The 21,161-nt window shown below is 42.7% G+C and overlaps 1 long non-coding RNA gene across 1 annotated transcript; it reads right to left on the reverse strand.

The window, feature by feature from the left end:
- Positions 1-2,490: 2,490 nt before the first annotated feature.
- On the reverse strand, positions 2,491-19,651 carry LOC120991302. The gene is made up of 3 exons (XR_005776619.1): positions 19,442-19,651; positions 18,898-18,903; positions 2,491-2,500 (listed from the first exon to the last, which is right to left on the reverse strand). It is a non-coding gene; the product is annotated as an uncharacterized LOC120991302 (long non-coding RNA).
- Between the last annotated feature and the right edge of the window lie 1,510 nt (positions 19,652-21,161).

Here is a 21,161-nt window from a genome sequence, read left to right on the forward strand (position 1 = left end):
TTGCCATCACATACAACAGGGGCATATCGCTAGGATTTGTCCCCATTGTCTGATAGGTGCAGGTCCCACCTCTGGGACTCGCACCTACAACGAGACCAGAGCGGGGAAATAAATGGAGGGCGCACTGCGCATGCGCAGCCGCCCTCCATTAATTTCAATGTGGCACAATAGAAATAAATGGGAGCAGGGGCCGTGCATCTGAGGTGTGCTCCCATTCGCTTGTATGGGAGCAGCAGGGACAGAGCTTGGTGGTGGACCGACCCCGGGAAACCCAGGGTCCTTTAGCCATAGCTATCCCCCGCTCCATTCTCCTTGTAGGTGCAGGTCCCAGAGGTGGGACCCGCACCTATAAGACAATGAGGGCATATCCTAGTCATATGCCCCCATTGTATGTGATGGGAATACCCCTTTAAGGGTGTCACACAGCACGGCTGGAAGATGCACCAAATACTGTAAATCAGAGGTGTGCACGAGTAGTTGCTAGCCCAAAGTGTCTCTTTAAAGTAGTGTTCCTCACACTACACTTCTCTAGCTGACTTGAACTTAACGGGGTTGTCTGACTTCATTTCTAATGTATTGTGATTGCCCATATTGCCTCCTTTGCTGGCTGGATTCATTTTTCCATCACATTATACACTGCTCGTTTCCAGGGGTTATGACCACCCTGCAATCCAGCAGCGGTGGTAGTGCTTGCACATTATGGGAAAATCACAATGCCTTGTATTAACTTCCTCTGCATAATAAATTCTATTTGCTTAAGTGAGACAACCGCTTTAACCTTTGTTTTGCTCTCTGTGTTCAGCTGTTTAGTATTGGGCTAATCAGCTCTCCTGTATAAACAGTTTTTATTTTTGTTTCTCCCCTGTGCCTGAGCAACAGGTTCTGTCTGGTCTTTCTAGTCTGCTAGACCCTGTGAAGGAGCTACCGTATAATCTGTTTGTCTGTTTTGATATCTCTGACTTTTTAGTCTAACCAGACTGTCTATTACCCTTTAATTCCTCTAGCGCTGTTCTATGGAAACAGTAGGTTTGAAGAGCACACCAAATGCTTCAAATAACTTCTTTATTAACTTCAACTTTCCTTCATATATAACACTGCCGCCTCCGCAGCAGATAGTCCATGTACATAACACATGTTGAAAAGATATCACAAAATGTGACCTATAAACTGTACCACTCAATTGAAAAACAAACGGAAATCTTTTAGGTGGAGGGAAGAAAACAAAAAAAACTAAAATATGTTTTTCAAGGACGGATCCTGCTGTGGCAGGCACAGCACTATGAAGTGCCTTTTGCGCTGTGGCATTTGAAGAATTTTTATATCTCTGACTTTTAGTCTAACCAGACTGTCTATTACTCTGTAATTCCTCTAGCACCGTTCTATGGAAACAGTAGGTTTAAAGAGCACACCAAATGCTTGAAATAACTTCTTTATTAACTTCAACTTTTCTTCATATATAACACTGCCGCCTCCGCAGCAGATAGTCCATGTATAAAACATGTGTTGAAAAGATATCACAAAATGGCGGTGGATATATTTCTCTCTTCAGTATCTGTACTCTCACTTTAAGTTATTTAAGCACTTTATGATCTCTCTGAGTGGTATATCTGAGATTAACCAATAGTTCTACTTGCTCAACTTGGTTTGCAGTTTGCTTTATACAATTGCTTATGATCTGGTATAAGCGGTTCGCAATTTGTATGGTGGAACTGTAAGTAAACATACATATGAACTAACTAATAGCCCCAAATAAGTAGTCAGAAAATATCATATAAAATATAACAAAAAATATTTATTAAATATAATTACACAAATACATGGGTGAAAACTAAAAGTGGGGGAGGAAAAGCCAAGAAAGGACACCTCCACCAAAAGACCCCTGGTTTCAGAGACCACCCGGGAGCAACTACAGGTCACATGCCCATGGGGTACATGAATAAAGATGCTATGAATGACACATAAATTTAGCCTAGTCCAATACAGAGTATAAACATAAATGGAAAGCTGCCATACAATAACAACAGCAATTCCTTCCAGTCCTGCAATATATAGAAGACACTAGGGAAAATAGTGCCCCATATCAATGATCCACGTATGAACTATACACAGCAGGACATGGATATAATGACCACAAGGCTAATACAGGTGGAAATAGCAAATTGTATTAACCATAGTGGACAGAGGTGACCCGGAGCTCCTGGTACAGCTGCTGCCTCGACGCGCGTTTCACCAACCCACTGGCTTCGTCAGGAGGCTTAAACATATTAGTGCATGTGGGGGCATATATATTAAAAGTGCACCTGAGGTCAATCATGGTCGCATGGTTTGCTTTCAGACAGTGATCTTAGGGGGTCACTTTCAGATTACCCTCTAATTAAGTGGAAAAGGGCTAAGAGTTTGGGTGACATCCTTAGGCTACATTCACACGTCCGTGGTGTGTTGCGGACCCGCATAGAAATGCTTATTCTTGTCTGCAAGCTGCGGACAAGAATAGGACATGCTCTATCTTTTTGCGGAGCTGCGGACCCAAAATCGGGGCCGCGCTCCGCAATTGCGGCTGCAGACAGCACACTGTGTGCTGTCCGCATCCATTCCATCCCCATAGAGAATGAATGGGTCCGCACCCTTTCCGCAAAATTGCGGAAAGGATGCGGACTCATTTTGCGGACATGTGAATGGAGCCTTAGGCCTATTGCACACGACCGTATGGCTTTTTCAGTGTTTTGCGGTCCGTTTTTCACGGATCCGTTGTTCCGTTTTTTTGTTTCCGTTGTGTTTCCGTTTTTTTTGTTCCGTTTTTGTTCCGTTTTTCCGTATGGCATATACAGTATACAGTAATTACATAGATAAAATTGGGCTGGGCATAACATTTCAATAGATGGTTCAGCAAAAAACGGAACGGAAACGGAAGACATACGGATGCATTTCCGTATGTGTTCCGTTTTTTTTGCGGACCCATTGACTTGAATGGTTCTGTATACGGAACGCAAAAAACGGCCAGTAAATGGTAAAAAAAAACGGCCGTGTGCAGGAGGCCTTACAAGGAGCCACTATGTCCCACTTGTAATGCGTAACTTTTTTGGCAGCAGCGGCCAGGGGCGTAACTATAGGAGAAGCAGGGGAAGCGTCTGCTTTGGGGCCCTGACTCTGAAGGGGCCCATCCAGCAGGGGGAGGACTAAAAGATTTTGTCAGGGCCCCCCTCAACAGTATTACACAATGAAATTATATACAGCGATAGTATAGACAGTGTAAGAACAGCTGCCGGGCCTGGTCTGAGAGAGCGATCTTTACTAGCTACAGGAATGGGGGCAGCATGAAAGGAAGGGGTTGCGAAAAATTACTGTGGGGCCCGGTCATTTCTAGCTACGCCACTGGCAGTGGCCCCAGATGGGACTCATTCTCTTGTAGAAACTGTGAGGCGTGCAGGTATATGATGAGGATATCTACTTTTAAAGACTCCAAAGAATATCAGATTGTCCACCATATTAACTGCACATCAACAGCAGTTATTTACTTGATAGCATGCCCTTGCAATCTTTTGTATGTTGGCATGACCACTAGGGAGCTCCGAGTAAAAATTTTGGAACATGCCAGTAAAATTCGATTGGCAGGTACGATGAAGATGGAGGATCTGGTCAAGTTGCAACCTAAAGCCCTGCATTTTAAAGAAAAGCATAATTGTGATCCGAGGGATCTGCAAGTCAGAGGCATTGACAGAGTGGTTCTGGGTTGTCGAGGAGGCGACATCAAAAAATGACTACTCCAAAGGGAAACAAAATGGATAGTTATGCTGAATACTGAGATTCCCCAGGGATTAAATTAAGCAGTTAGTTTCAGGTCTTTTCTGTAATTGCGCTCTTTTATTATTTTCGTTTGTCTGTATTTGGCGTTGAAGATTTAGTGTTGATGTGTATTTTGTATTCTAATTTTTTGTCTTTTATGTCTACAGCACCTGTGAGGTCATATTACCCTTTAAGTTAAGATGCGTCATACCCCTTGGATATGAGGCCCCAAGAGGAAGGATGTCTTCTATGTTATGCACTAGACACTTTTCCATTATGAATTTAATTGGGTTTTCACTTTTATTTATTTTTTTGTTTTGGACACTAATGTTTTGTAAATGAAATTTTCATTATTTATTGCTGCACTTTACACAATTATGTACAGTACAGACCAAAAGTTTGGACACACCTTCTCATTCAAAGAGTTTTCTTTATTTTCATGACTATGAAAATTGTAGATTCACACTGAAGGCATCAAAACTATGAATTAACACATGTGGAATTATATACATAACAAACAAGTGTGAAACAACTGAAAATATGTCATATTCTAGGTTCTTCAAAGTAGCCACCTTTTGCTTTGATTACTGCTTTGCACACTCTTGGCATTCTCTTGATGAGCTTCAAGAGGTAGTCCCCTGAAATGGTTTTCACTTCACAGGTGTGCCCTGTCAGGTTTAATAAGTGGGATTTCTTGCCTTATAAGTGGGGTTGGGACCATCAGTGGCGTTGAGGAGAAGTCAGGTGGATACACAGCTGATAGTCCTACTGAATAGACTGTTAGAATTTGTATTATGGCAAGAAAAAAGCAGCTAAGTAAAGAAAAACGAGTGGCCATCATTACTTTAAGAAATGAAGGTCAGTCAGTCAGCCGAAAAATTGGGAAAACTTTGAAAGTAAGGGCTATTTGACCATGAAGGAGAGTGATGGGGTGCTGCGGCAGATGACCTGGCCTCCACAGTCACCGGACCTGAACCCAATCGAGATGGTTTGGGGTGAGCTGGACCGCAGAGTGAAGGCAAAAGGGCCAACAAGTGCTAAGCATCTCTGGGAACTCCTTCAAGACTGTTGGAAGACCATTTCAGGGGACTACCTCTTGAAGCTCATAAAGAGAATGCCAAGAGTGTGCAAAGCAGTAATCAAAGCAAAAGGTGGCTACTTTGAAGAACCTAGAATATGACATATTTTCAGTTGTTTCACACTTGTTTGTTATGTATATAATTCCACATGTGTTAATTCATAGTTTTGATGCCTTCATAGTCATGAAAATAAAGAAAACTCTTTGAATGAGAAGGTGTGTCCAAACTTTTGGTCTGTACTGTATGTATCTGTATGAATTATTATCATGTGTTTTATATTTTCACTACACTGTTTGTTATTTATGTCATTTTTATGATTATTCTTATGCATTTTGTCACTTTTACCCATCTATACATTATGTATGTGATGATGGCTAGGTTGGTACATTACACAATTATCCATTTATGGTATTTATATACAGTACCTCCTGTGACACAATAAGTGGATCTGGTGTTTTTAAACTCCTTTGCCACTGAGAAGCCTTCTCTTGTCCTGCGGTGGACGCATTCCGTGCATGCGCTGGGCGGACACATCTTGTAGCGCTCTGTATCGCTCGTTCCCATGGTGGCCGGCGTGGGCGGCGCCCCGCACCTTGCATCATCCATTTTGTGGATGGACACATTGGGGTGCGTTGGCACGCTCGGCGTTGGTCATGTGGTGACGGGTGGCGCACTATGATGATGTGGACCTCCTAATCATGCCAGATATGTGACCATGATTGACCTCAGGTGAACTTTTAATATATATACCCCCCACATGGACTAATATGTTTAGGCCTCCTGACGAAGCCAGTGGGTTGGTGAAACGCGCGTAAATGCAGCAGCTGTACCGGGAGCTCCGGGTCACCTGTCCACTATGGGTAATACAATTTGAGTTGTTACATTTGCTATTTCCACCTGTATTTGCCTTGTTGTCTTTATATCCATTTCCTGCTGTGTATAGTTCTTACGTGGATCGTTGATATGGGGAACTATTTCACCTAGTGTCTATATATTGCAGGACTGTAGGGAATTGCTGTTGTTATCGTATGGCAGCTTTCCATTTATGTTTATACTCTGTATTGGACTATGCTAAATTATTGTGTTATTTATAGCTTCTTTATTCATGTACCCTATGGGCATGTGACCTGTAGTTGCTCCCGGGTGGTCTCTGAAACCAGGGGTCTTTTGGTGGAGGTGTTCTTTCTGGGCTTTTTCTCCCCCACTTTTTGTTTTCACCCATGTATTTGTGTAATTATATTCAATAAATATTTTTTTATATATTTTATATGATATTTTCTGAATATTTATATAGGGCTATTAGTTAGTTCTATTGTAGGAGTTGGTCTATGGTTTTCTAAGCCCCCATGATTCATTGCTTTATGATATCTGAGGTACTGGTTGGTTCTAATAGCAAACATACATATAACTGGTTCAGTATACAGTTCTAATCACTACATTAACAATAGGAACATTATAAAACTATTCTAAATACCTATTTTGGCGTCTTGCTTCCATAAAACACAGCTGTTAGTGGAGTGAATGTCTGTTAAGCTCCTCTCCTCTGGTGTATAATGATTCCAGTAATATGCAAAATAGTTGTGGAGCCCCAGGACTTTTTTGAAGCAGTGGAGACCCTTGTGAAAAGACCCCTGAAGAAGGAGGACTATAATACCTCCGAAACGCGTTGGGCTATTTTACTGTAATAAACTGCATTGATCAGAAGCCTTGTCGTTGGCTGCCATCAATTGAAATCATTCTACATGAGATCCCGGCTAGGGGGGCAGTTGGCCACAGGTGTCTTGAGCTTTATCCTGTGACTACCCCCCCTGTGAAGTGAGTACTCCAGCTTTTATCATCAGGAATCTCCCCTTTGGAGAGTATTCTACATCTTTCATCACCATATATTATCCTCCGGCTTAAGGGGGTACTAACCACCACATCTAATTTCTCCACATCTATGGGAGTGGCGCCTTTACAGTGTTCCTTCTTTTTTGAATCACGTCCGGTTGGATCCTTTTTTGTCATTTGGAACCTCCAGACTAGGTTCACCTGTCATTGGTAATTGATCTTAGGGAGACCAGCTACAGAAAACACTGTGGAGCCTCATTAAAGAGTCTCGACACAGCAATCCAAAGTGCAAAACAGTAATATGAAAAATAGTTGTGGAGCCCCAGTTATGATTCCAGCTAGGGGAATTTCCCACACAGGCTGAGTGTAAGATTGGCTGTGATTTGCCAAGACTCCTGCACAGTGTGAGGCTGGCTAAGATTGGTCTTACTTCCTGCTCAGTAACAACAGTTTAACTCTATGTTTTCTGTTGTGTCTGCTGTGTCATTGAGCTTACCTTACATCCATATAATGAATCTTAAAGGCATATTATCTTTTCTGCTTCTGTGAACACAATTTATAACTGTTATATGACATCCAAAATCATAAAGTAACAGTAAATAACTCTGCTTTGGTCTTTAACATATAAACATAGGAACTGTATTAAGGTTATTGGCAGGTCTAGCTGTATAAACATATAAGCTGTATTAGCAACCTAGGACAGGTCTTAGCTGGCCAGCTACACCACACCCCAAAGGGGATGTGGTTGTGGGGGCATGGCTTAACACGGGGTGTTAAGTCGCTATCATACTGTGGCTTTTAATAATATTAATGTCCCCATTAGTGCCCCCAGTAATAGTAATGCCTCCATTAGCGCCCCCCAGAATTAATACTGTCCACATTAGTGCCCTCCAGTAATAGTAATGCCCCCATTAGTAAACCCCAGAATTAATGGCCCCCATTAGTGCTGCCCAGTAATAGTAATGCCCCCATTAGCGCCCCCAGAATATTGTCCACATTAGTGCCCCCAGTAATATTAATGCCCCATTAGTGCACCCCAGAATTAATGTTCCCCATTAGTGCCCCCAGTTAGAATAACGCCCCTATTAGTGCCCCCAGTTAGAATAATGCCCCATTAGTGCCCCCAGTTATAACAATGACCCCATTAGTGCTCCCAGTTAGAATAATGCCATCATTAGTGCCCCCAGTTTGCTTCTGCAAAAAAAAAAAAGCACTCACCTCCTTCATTTGTTTGCGCTGCGTTGAACGCCCCCTGCTGACTGGAAGCTCAGGACAGGACCTGTGCTCCAGCGTGATGATGTATCGCAGGTCCTGTCCTGCACATCCAGTCATCAGCGCGAGCAAATGGAAGAGGTGCTTATTTTTTTTCTTTACTAACACAGGTGTTGGGGGGGGGGGAGTGGAGGTGAAGCCTGCACTAATGAGCACTCCACAATGGAAGAAAAAAATTACCAGCACCGGCAGGGCCACTAAATTACCAGCCTTGCCGGTGACCACCATTGATGGATTGCAGGGTGGTCGTAACCCCTGGAAACGAGCTGTGTATAATGTGGTGGAAAAATTAATCCAGCCAGCAAAGAAGGCAATATGGACAATCACAAAACATTTTTAAGTGCCTTGTATTAACTGCATCTACATAATAAATGCTATATGCTGAAGTGAGAGAAACCCTTTAAAGAGAATATCTATTGTATTTAATTTTGTATGGCAGTATGAGGCATAATGTGGCTGATCTGTGTTGTGGATATTTTTATTCTGTTTTTGAAAATCTTTCCTGGGGGTGGCTAAAGTGGACATATGCCCTTCGTGTATAGTCTGTATAGACAGTGCTGCAGGGTGTGTAGGTGGTAGCTGCAATGAATGACAGTTTGCTACAGTTACCAGGAAGTAATGGAGTTCAGCCTCCCCATTCAGAGACCAAGGAGCGACAGGGAAGCTGCGTACAGAGCCTGATCTGTGTGTATATTAGTATTATCCTACCTTATTTTTACCTGTAGCATTACACCAGACCCGCCATTAGTGGGGTTGCACAGGCAAAAATTTTAGTAAAATTCTCAGAATGATGTCCTCGTTGGTCCGCACTCCACTTCCTGGTTGAGGAAATGGCCGGAGGTGACCACTCAGGCAATCACTGGTCGAGGCGGGTCACCACTGCCCTCAAGTGATAATGAGCCGTTCATTCTGTCCCAGTCTATACAGCAAAGCATGAAAACTTTCATTTGTATTTTTATTTTCGATATGCTTCTTCCATAGAATATAAATCTTGCACATACAGTATTATTATATGTAAGATATTACAGGACGATATTATATTGCAGAACCCACCAGTTAGTTTAAAGGGGTTGTCTGAGATTTTTTAACTGATGAGCTATCCTATAGATAGGGCTGTGATGGCTAACCTCCGGCACTCCATCAGTGGTAAAACTGTGACTCCCAAGATGTACACCTGCTTGGCTGTTCTCAGAACTCCATGAATGGAGCATGCTGGGAGTCGTAGTTTCTCCACAGCTGCAGTGCCGGAGGTTAGCCATCACTGATATACAGTTAGGTCCATATATATTTGGACAGAGACAACATTTTTCTCATTTTTCTTCTGTACATTACCACAATGGATTTTGAACAAAACTATTCAGATGCATTTAAAGTTCAGACTTTCAGCTTTAATTCAGTGGGTTGAACAAAATGATTGCAAAACAATTTGAGGAATCAAAGCATTTTTTAAACTCAATCCCTTCATTTCAGGGGCTCAAAAGTAATTGGACAAATTAAATAATGGTAAATAAAATGTTAATTTCTAATACTTGAATACCCTTTGTTGGCAATGACTGCCTGAAGTCTTAAACTCATGGACATCACCAGACGCTGTGGTTCCTCCGTTTTAATGCTCGGCCAGGCCTTTACTGCAGCGGTTTTCATTTGCTGTTTGTTTGTGGGCCTTTCTGTCTGAAGTTTAGTCTTTAACAAGTGAAATGCTCTATTGGGTTCAGATCAGGTGACTGACTCCACTTCTTTGCTTTAATAAACTCCTGGGTCGCTTTGGCTTTATGTTTTGGGTCATTGTCCATCTGTATTATGAAACACCGACCAATCAGTTTGGCTGCATTTGACAGTATGTCTCTAAAACCCCCAGAATCCAACCGGCTGCTTCTGTCCTGTGTCACATCATCAATAAACACTAGAAACCCAGTGCCACTGGCAGCCATGCATGCCCAAGCCATCACACTGCCTCCGGTGTGTTTCCAGATGATGTGGTATGCTTTGGATCATGAGCTGTACCAAGGCCGGCGTCAGCACCCGGCATACCCAGGCAAGTGCCGGGACCCACAGCTCCTGCGGGGGCCCACAGCACAGCTGCCAGAGGCCAGATGCAGTGAGTGCTTCCATCAATACAGATGGAAGCGCTCATTGCTGGAGCGCAGGGAGCTGGGTCCTGTCACTCACCGCTCAGCTCCCCACACTCCTCCCTTCCTTCAGGCCATCAGCGCTCTGAATGGTGAAGCAGGAAGACTTCTCCCCACTCCACCATTCAGCTTACAGGCACGGATCATGCTGCTGGCCTGTGTGGGCGGAGCCTGCAGCCCAGTAATCTGCATAAGCTCCGCCCATACAGTGCTGCAGAGAGATTTGTGCCTGGACGGAAGAGAGGATTGTGAGCTTCAGGAACGGGACAAGGTGAGTAGTTACTGTGTTTTTGTGTTTTTAATACAGAGGGTTCACAGAGGGCTTTATCACTATGGAGGGGGCACAGAGGACTTTATTACTATGGGGGGTCACTGAGAAGCGTTGACAATTTGGAAAAGAGTTTGCTGCTCACTGAGCAAGCACTCTATGGGGTAGGTGTGGGGGAGGGTGGTAGCGAGGAGGCTCAGGAAAGTGAGGTAGCTAGCTGGGTAACAGTTAGAAAGCGGGTAGAGTGCCAGGGAGGCTAGCCCTGATCTGACACACCCCAACAAGTTTGCACGGTTGGTAGATGAGGGGGATGTCAATTCAGGGATAGCACTGCTGCAGCCAGACACTTCCTCTGCCAGTCAGGGGAATGTCAGCTCCAGTAAGCAGGGGACCAGGAGAGCAGGGCAGGCCAGACAGGTGCTGGTAGTGGGAGACTCAATTATTAGCGGTACAGATAGGGCAATCTGTCACAAAGACCGGGATCATCGAACAAGTTCGACACACGGATCGGGTTGACAGATTACTGGGAGGGGCTGGAGAAGATCCAGCGGTCATGGTCCATATCGGAATCAATGACAAAGTTAGAGGTAGGTGGAGCGTCCTTAAAAATGATTTTAGGGATTTAGGTCAAAAGCTTAGAGCGAAGACCTCAAAGGTAGTATTTTCCAAAATACTACCGGTACCACGAGCCACACAAGAAAGGCAGCAGGAGATTAGGGAGGTTAACAAGTGTCTCAAGAACTGGTGTAGGAAGGAGAGGTTTGGGTTCCTGGAGAACTGGGCCGACTTCTCTGTCGGTTACAGGCTCTATCGTAGGGATGGGCTGTACCTCAATGGGGAAGGGGCAGCTGTGTTGGGGGAGAAGATGGCTAGAAGGTTGGAGGAGTGTTTAAACTAGGGACTGGGGGGAGGGTAACTACGTTATAGGATGGGAAGATAGTGCAGATAGAGACCAGGGGCAAGGTAGTGGGACTGGGGGAGGAATGGAAGGAGGGACTAGAACAGTTCAGAAGGAAAAGTGTAGGGTAAAAAATATACATAAACCTCTTAAATGTATGTATACTAATGCCAGAAGCCTGACTAATAAAACTGGGGAACTGGAATTAGTGATGTGTAAGGAGGACTATGACATAGTGGGAATTACTGAGACATGGCTGGATGATAGTTATGACTGGGCAGTTAATGTACAGGGTTACAGTCTGTTTAGAAAGGATCGTCAAAACCGGAGAGGGAGAGGGGTCTGCCTTTATGTAAAGTCCTGTCTAAAGCCCACAGTCCGAAAATATATAAGTGAGGGACATGAACATGTGGAGTCACTGTGGGTAGAGATACATGGAGGCAAAACAATAATAAATTATTAATAGGAGTTTATTATAAACCACCTAATATACCAGAGTCCACAGAAAATCTACTACTAAACGAGATAGACGAGGCGGCAAATCATAATGAGGTGGTTATTATGGGGGACTTCAACTACCCAGATATAGACTGGGAAACTGAAACTTGTATATCTCATAAATGAAACAGGTTCTTGGCAATAACCAAAGACAATTACCTTTCCCAATTGGTTCAGGACCCGACTAGAGGGACGGCCATACTGGACTTAGTATAAACCAATAGACCTCACAGAACAACAGATGTGCAGGTTGGGAGACACCTGGGAAATAGTGACCATAAAGTAATAACCTTGCAATTATCATTCAGAAGAGTGTTTCTTATGGGAGGAACAAAAATACCAAACTTAAAAAAAGCTAAATTTAGCCAACTAAGAGAGGCCATAGGCCTAACTAACTGTGACAAAGTCCTCAAAAATAAAAATACAGCCACAAAATGGGATATTTTTAAAAGCATTCTAAAATCTAATTGTGAGAGGTACATACCTTATAGGAATAAAAGGTTAAGGAACAAGAAGAAACCAATGTGGATAAATAGAACTGTAAAGAAAGCAGGAGGGGAGCGAGGAAGCACTAAAAAACTATAAGGAAAAAAATAGAATATGTAATAAACAAATAAAAGCAGCCAAACTAGAGACCAAGAGATTAATTGGCAAAGAGAGCAAAACTAACCCTAAGGCTCCATTCACACGTCTGTGGTGTGTTGCGGACCCGCAAATTCCGGATCCGCAACACACCCGCCCGGCACCCCTATAGAAATGCCTATTCTTGTCCGCCAGCTGCGGACAAGAATAGGACATGTTCTATCTTTTGCGGAGCTGCTGTCCCGAAGATCGGGGCCGCGCTCCGCAAATGCGGACAGCACATTGTGTGCTGTCCGCATCCATTCCGTCCCCATAGAGAATGAATGGGTCCACACCCGTTCCGCAAAATTGCGGAACGGATGCGGACCCATTTGCGGATGTGTAAATAGAGACTAAAATGTTCTTCAATTATATAAATGGTGAAAAGTATAAATCTGAAGGTGTCGGCCCTTTACAGAGTAATGAACGGGGCGCTGCAGAGAGAGATGAGGAGAAAGCAAAGCTATTAAAAAAATTCTCCACTGTATGCACTAAAGAAAATAAACTGTCAGATGAAATGCAGAATGTAAAAGTTAATTCCCCATTAAAAGTGCCCTGTATGACCCAGGAAGAAGTACAGCGGCATCTTAAAAAGATTAAAATAGACAAATCGCCAGGACCAGATGGCATACACCCCCGTATCCTAAGAGAATTAAGTAATGCCATAGCCAGACCCTTATTTCTGATATTTAGGGACTCTATACAGACAGGGAGTGTTCCATAGGATTGGGGCATGGCAAATGTGGTGCCAATATTCAAAAAGGGTACAAAAACAGAGCCAGGAAACTATAGGCCAGTAAGTTTAACATCTGTCGTGGGTAAACTGAAGGTTTTCTAAGAGATGCTATCTTGGAGTACATCAATGAAAATAAGCAAATAATGCCATATCAGCATGGCTTTATGAGGGATCGGTCATGTCAAACTAATTTAATCAGTTTCTATGAGGAGGTAAGTTCTAGACTTGACAGCGGCGAATCAATGGATATCGTATATCTGGACTTTTCCAAAGCATTTGACACTGTACCATAGGGCTGCAACGAGTACTCGATTAAATTGAGTAATTTGACACAAAAAAAATCCTTGATGCTAATTTTTTGCATCGAGGATTTGTTTGTGTCACGTGACCACAGAGCGGGAGTGAAGCACTTGCTATAACTCCCGCTATGTGTGTAGTTGGCCAGCTAAGACCTGTCCTAGGTTGCTAATACAGCTTATATGTGTTTACTGCTAGATCTGCCAGTAACCTTATTACAGTTCCTATGTTTATATGTTAAAGATAAAAGCAGAGTTATTTACTGTGACTTCATGTTTTGGATGTCATATAACAGTTATATATAGTGTTCACAGAAGCAGAAAAGATAATATGCCTTTAGGATTCATTATATGGATGTAAGGTAAGCTCAATGACACAGCAGACAAAACAGAAAGTATACAGTTAAGCTGTTGTTACTGAACAGGAGGTAAGATCAATCACAGCCAGCCTCACACTGAGCAGGAGTCTTGGCCAATCACAGCCAATCTTACACTCAGCCTGTGTGGGAAATTCCCCTAGCTGGAATCATTATACACCAGAGGAGAGGAGATGAACAGACATTCACTCCACTAAGAGCTGTGTTTTATGGAAGCAAGAGGCCAAAATAGGTATTTAAAACAGTTATATAATGTTCCTATTGTTAATGTAGTGATTCGAACTGTGTACTGAACCAGTTATATATGTGTTTACTTACAGTTCCACCAAATTGCAAACATACAAATTGCAAATTGCATACAAACTGCAAACTGCTCATAGATCATAACCAGATCATAAGCAATTGTATAGAGAAAACTGCAAACCAAGGTGAGCAAGTAGGATTATTGGTTAACCTCAGATATAGAGAAATAATGGATAGATTCAGACTCCAGCACTCACTTTTTTTGAAGTGTCAAGTTCTCCATCTTTATTCGGTAATTGTGCACAGACAATACAGGACTCAAATTCTCTCTAGTGTAGGCTGGAAAACAGTCTATTAATAAATTTTTTATTTTATTAGAGTACTCGATTAATCATAAAAAATAATCGGTAGAATACTCGATTACTAAAATAATCGTTTACTGCGGCCCTACTGTACCACATAAAAGGTTAGTATATAAAATGAGAATGCTCGGACTGGGAGAAAATGTCTGTAAGTGGGTAAGTAACTGGCTCTGTAATAGAAAACAGAAGCTGGTTATTAACGGTACACACCCAGATTGGGTCACTGTCACTAGTGGGGTACCTCAGGGGTCAGTATTGGGCCCTATTCTCTTCAATAATATTAATGATCTTGTAGAAGGCTTGCACAGTAAAATATAAATTTTTGGAGATGACACTAAATTGTGTAAAGTAATTGACACGGAAGAGGACAGTATACTACTACAGAGGGATCTGGATAGATTGGAGGCTTGGGCAGATAAGTGGCAGATGAGGTTTAACACTGACAAATGTAAAGTTATGCACATGGGAAGGAATAATGCAAGTCACCCGTACATACTAAATGGTAAAACACTGGGTAACACTGACATGGAAAAGGACCTAGGAATTTTAGTGAACAGCAAACTAAGCTGCAAAACCAGTGTCAGGCAGCTGCTGCCAAGGCCAATAAGATAATGGGATGCATCAAAAGGGGCATAGATGCCCGTGATGAGAACATAGTCCTACCACTTTACAAATCATTAGACAGACCACACATGGAGTACTGTGTACAGTTCTGGGCTCCTGTGAACAAGGCAGACATAGCAGAGCTGGAGAGGGTCCAGAGGAGGGCAACTAAAGTAATAACTGGAATGGGGGGACTACAGTACTCTGAAAGATTATCAGCATTAGGGTTATTCACTTTAGAAAAAAGACGACTGAGGGGAGATTTAATTACTATGTATAAATATATCAGGGGGCAGTACAGAGATCTCTCCCATCATCTATTTATCCCCAGGACTGTGACTGTGACGAGGGGACATCCTCTGCGTCTGGAGGAAAGAAGGTTTGTACACAAACATAGAAGAGGATTCTTTACGGTAAGAGCAGTGAGACTATGGAACTCTCTGCCTGAGGAGGTGGTGATGGTGAGTACAATAAAGGAATTCAAGAGGAGCCTGAATGTATTTCTGGAGTGTAATAATATTACAGGCTATAGCTACTAGAGAGGGGTCGGTGATCCAGGGAGTTATTCTGATTGGAGTCGGGAAGGAATTTTTTTCCCCTTAAGTGAGGAAAATTGGTTTCTACCTCACAGGGTTTTTTTTTGCCTTCCTCTGGATCAACATGCAGGATGACAGGCCGAACTGGATGGACAGATGTCTTTTTTCGGCCTTATATATCATGTTACTATGTTACTATGGAGGGGGCACAGAGTGCATTTATACTATGGTGGTGGCACAGAGGGCATTACCAATGTGAAAGGGGCACAATGGGCATTTCTACTATGGCGGGGGCACAGAGCCAGAGGGCATTACTACAATGAAGGGGGCACAGTGGGCATTATTACTGTGAAGGGGGGACAGTGGGCATTATTACTGTGAAGGTAGCACAATGGGAATTTCTACTATAAAGGGGACACAATGGGGATTATTACTGTGAAGGGGGCACAATGGGGATTATTACTGTAAAGGGGGAAAAATGGGGATTATTACTATGAAGGTGGCACAATGGGGATTATTACTGTGAAGGGGGCACAGATAGGGCATTACAACTGTGAAAGGGGGACAAAGAGGGCATAACTACTGTGAGGGGGCACACATCTGTACAAAACTACTGTGAAGGTTGTACAATGAGGGCAATACTACTGTGAGGGGGTACAATTTTGTTTAAAGTATTAGGGGGGGGGGGGGGGTTTGCCAGAGAAAGGACCCGCCCCGGGTTCCAAACACCGTAGGCACGCCACTAAAGCAGGGAACTATTTGCTCCCCGCTCCACCATTAAGCCGCCAGCGCTCCACAGCAGCAGCACGATGTCCTCACACATGGTCCTGCTGACCTGTGTAGGAGGAGGAGCGGGGCAGGCTGGGAATCAGCCTCTGCTCCTCATACACAGCGCGATGTGTCACAGTATCCTGCTGCTGCTGATGGGGAGCGCAGATCATGGGAGGAGCCAGGTGACTGAGGCGAGGAGGATTTATTGGTTTTTTTTTTCACTTCCTGTGAAGGGGGCACATCTGGGCATAACCACTGTGAAGGGGGCACTGGGCACATATCTTGGAATATCCACCGTAAGAGGGCACATATCTTGGCATATCTACTGTGAAGGGGGCACATATTTGGGGATATCTACTGTGAAGGGGGAATATATCTTGGCAAATGTACTGTGAGGGGGCACATATCTTGGCATATCAACTGTGAGGGGGCACATATTTTGGGATATCTACTGGGAAGGGGGCACATATCTTGGCATATTTACTGTGAGGGGCACATATCTTGGCATATTTACTGTGAGGGGGCACATATCTTGGCATATCTACTGTGAGGGGGCACATATCTTGGCATATCTACTATGAAGGGGGCATATCTTGGCATATCTACTGTGAGGGGGCACATATCTGTGAGTAGACCTGAGGGACTGAAACACTGGGTAGAAAATAAAAGTAGGCACATAAGGACTGATTCACATATATCCGCTCTGTAGCATGCTCTGTGTAAGGTATTTAATCTATAATTTATGCAGTTTCATTGCTGTAAACGCCGTGCAAAATGCCACAAGGCGGCCCACTGAGACTTTATCGCCCAAGGGCCCACATGAACCTGGAGCCAGCCCTGAGCTGTACCATGTCTTCACAATACTTTTTTCTATCCATCATTCTGGTAGAGGTTGATCTTGGTTTCATCTGTCCAAAGAATGTTCTTCCAGAAGTGTGCTGATTTTTTAAGATGTTTTTTTTTTTAGCAAAGTCCAATCTAGCCTTCTTATTCTTGAGGCTTATGAGCGGCTTGCACCGTGCAGTGAACCTTCTGTATTTACTTTCATTCAGTCTTCTCTTTATGGTAGATTTGGATCTTGATAAGCCTAGATCCTGGAGAGTGTTGTTCACTTGGTCGGCTGTTGTGAAGGGGCTTCTCTTCACCATGGTAATTATTCTGCCATCATCCACCACTGTTGTCTTCCATGGGCGTCCAGGTCTTTTTGCATTGTTGAGGTCACCAGTGCTTTCTTTCTTTCTCAGGATGTACCAAACTGTAGATTTTGCCACTCCTAATAGTGTAGCAATTTCTCGGATGGGTTGTTTTCTGTTTTTGCAGGTGAAGGATGGCTTGTTTCACCTGCACGGAGAGCTCCTTTGTCCACATGTTTACTTCTCAGCAATATCTTTAAAATGCAAGCACCACACCTAAATTCAACTCCAGGCCTTTTATGTGCTTAATTGAGAATGAAATAATGAAGGAATTGCCCACACCTGCCCATGAAACAGCTTTTGAGTCAATTATCCAATTACTTTTGGTCCCTTTAAAAATAGGGTGTCACATGTAAAGAAACTGAAACTCCTAAACCCTTCATCCAATTTTAATGTGGATATCCTCAAATAAAAGCTAGAAGTCTGGACTTTATGTCCATTATATAACTATAACTTGAATGTGTTTTAGTAAACAGCCAATGGCAGGGTTTTTTGATTTTGCATCAACATCCTTTAAAATAATCATTTGTGAAGGTCACTGTTTTGTAATGTATGTATTTTCCCTTTATTGCTCCTATCTGGGCTGTGGTCACATGACCATGTCCATGCAGCTCTTCCTTCTTTCCTGTGATGTTATGTCCATGGGCGGGGCTGAGATTGTGGAGCGTCTATGTAACTAGCTTGGTGGGAGGAGCTATAAACTAACTGTGCTGGAGCTGCGGCAGAGAAAGGAGAAGTGCATCACGGGTTTGGTTGGATGTGGGAACAAGAATTGCTAGCCACAGGGAGGAATCAAACCAGAGGAATTGGTCTACAGCGTGAAACAGGTCAGGAGAATCCAAATCGAAAAAAAAATAACATGGAGAAAATGTAAATGAGGGAAGCAACTATGGAGCACATTTATTAAGACCGGCGTTTTAGACACCAGTCTTAATAGACCCCTAAGAAGTTATAAGGAGGCTCTGGCCCCTATGTGACCATATCTGTTAAACATCAAAAGTAATACCGGAGAACCCCTTTAATATGCCCATTGGCTTCATTTTACTAATGTAGTCTCTGCTGGCTGTGCACAGGTCTTAATGGGCTGTTATACTGGTATCGTTGCTTATAAAAGTGCTGAGGACAGAATAGGAAGAGTACAAAGAGTCCAAGTAGCCGGCCCCATCATATCATCACATCTCTATCTGAAGATGTTAACTAGTAATACCTTATCATGAAGAGTCCAAAACCGTGCCGGGTAAACAAGTTAACAGGACTTAATTTTCCGTCATGAATAACGGAAAAAAGCAGAACCGTTATATGTGCCCATAGACATGTATTAGGACAGAGCAAAAACGGAATGGTTCTTAAAGGCTTTCGTTTTTCATTCCGCCCTAAAATTCAGTTATAACTCTGTTATAACGAAACCCTATAACGGAATTTATAACAAATCGCTATGTTAAAACCCAATTCAATTAATAGGGCAGTTTTAAATGGCCGCCTAGACAGAAGTGCACCCATCTACCGACTGTTAAAAATGTTAATGCGCTAGTGCAATATGGCCTTTTGAGTTAAAAAAATAAAAAATCACTCACCTCATCCTCATCTTGATTGAAAAAGATCTGCTGAAGAACCTGCACTGAGCGTGAGGACATCACTGCGCACTCCCAATGTGGTGACATCATCACGCTCAGCACAGGTCTTTTTCAATCAAGACTGCCTCTGCACAAGCAAGTGGATGAGGTGAGTTTTTCCCCCCTTCCCTGTTCTTTCTAAGACAACTCCACCTGCCATTTTAGGAAAAATAATTCATAACCACAAAGCGCAAGGAAACTCGGCTTCCTTTAGAATTAAATTTTTCCTAAATGTCGGCCCAAATTCCACTTCGGGTGCTTCGCTTTGCTCAACATGAGGTTATCCCATGAGTGATGTAAAAAATGAAAACGAGACATCATATAGTACATGACTATCTCTAACAAAGCTAAAACCAGCCCTGTACCTCACATGGATCCAGAGATCTCTCCATTCATTGCTCCAACTGTTCTGCTAGATTCTCCTCAGGCTGGTAGCTCAGGGGGGGGTGTCCTTTCTGCTGTAGCTCCCTCCATGTAACTGCCACGGCTTCTAACAGTAGATCTGGCTGGTGGCAGTTGAAGATATAAACTGAGCACGTGCGACCACCTCATTGAGGTGGACAAGAAATAAAGATAAGAGCAAACAGCAGGTGGCGATATACAGATACATGTTATTGAATAGCTCACTGGCTATAGTCAATTTCTAATTACATGCAATTACAAAAGTATTCAGATCCAGTTGCTGGTTTGAAAAATGTAGAATGTGTTTTGTGGCACAACCCCTTTAAGGGAAATGAGGGTACGGCTACATGGCGACAAGTGTCACACAACAAGAAGGCTACGTGACATTGCACATAATGATTGTCAGTGGTGTCGCAGTGCAACACACAACATGCTGCAATGTGTCGGTCACAAAAGAAAATCCAGACTTGATGGATTCAGTGTTGCAGGACGCAAGTTGCGTTCAACTTTTACTCCATTGACCTTTATGTAAGTTGCGCACAGAACGCAACTCACAGCCAAATAACAGTTCTAAAATAGTCGCGCAACAGCAAGTTGCAGTCAAGTCTCACAGAATTTTGAGTCGTGAGACACGTTACCTATATATATTTTATTTTTTCATGAATGAAAAAGGGGCGGGATGTTTGTATAGGTGTGTATGTGGTCTAATTACTATCGCTAATACTAGTAACTATTGCTATATCTTTTACATTTTTTTTATTTATTTATTTATTTTATTATTTTTTTAAACTTATTTTAAGTGAATTAACTCTTTTCTGCCACAGTCAAGGCAGGAAGAGGTTAGCTCCCAGCCTGCAGGCTGACATTTCATTTTAAAGCCAGCAGGTGGCGCTCTTACAAAAGAAAAAGCACTCACTCCTTGCCAGCTTTCAGCTTTTTCAATGTAATACACGCTTGTAGCAGAGTGCTACAAGCGTGTATTACTGCCTGACTGCTTCTGCTGGCCACGGCACACCTCCCTATGACCGCAGCTGTCTAATGACAGCGCGGTCACAGCGATTTCGGGTTACAGATAAGAGCCTACCGTCGCGACGTAGAAACTATTTTTTTTAATTTTATTTATTGATGTTACAAACCTCACGGCAGCCAAGAAGAAGAATGGTTCCCATCTCATTAAACGTCTGAATATAGATGGTTATTTGCAACTACTTACAAAGATGCCCTCACATAATAAAGGTCATCATCTCAAAGTATATCAGCGAATGTCTGTATTAAAATATCACACCTATACTTGCAATTTTGATGAATCTTATATCATTTTTGTGATGTTTTTTTCTACAAATGTTCAATACTAGGGCTGTACTTTATATTTGCTCTTTTACTGTGATATTCGTTATATTAATGTTCTGTTGTTATATAATTCTTTGAGAATTAATAAAACACTTTGTCTCGCAAATATGCCTTTTTGTAAATTAATCTAAAAAAATAGATATATAACAATAGTATAGGTGTCCGCAGTGTGAAAATAAGTATTAGCATAGAGTATATGGACCCTTAATAATAAAGGGTCCATATACTCTATGCTAATACTGCCTTTTTGTAAATGCATTAAAGATTTTGGCTCCAGGAGGAAATAACGTAACTGGGCTGG

This window comes from Bufo bufo, chromosome 2 (assembly GCF_905171765.1).
Source record: "Bufo bufo chromosome 2, aBufBuf1.1, whole genome shotgun sequence".
Taxonomy (NCBI): domain Eukaryota; kingdom Metazoa; phylum Chordata; class Amphibia; order Anura; family Bufonidae; genus Bufo; species Bufo bufo.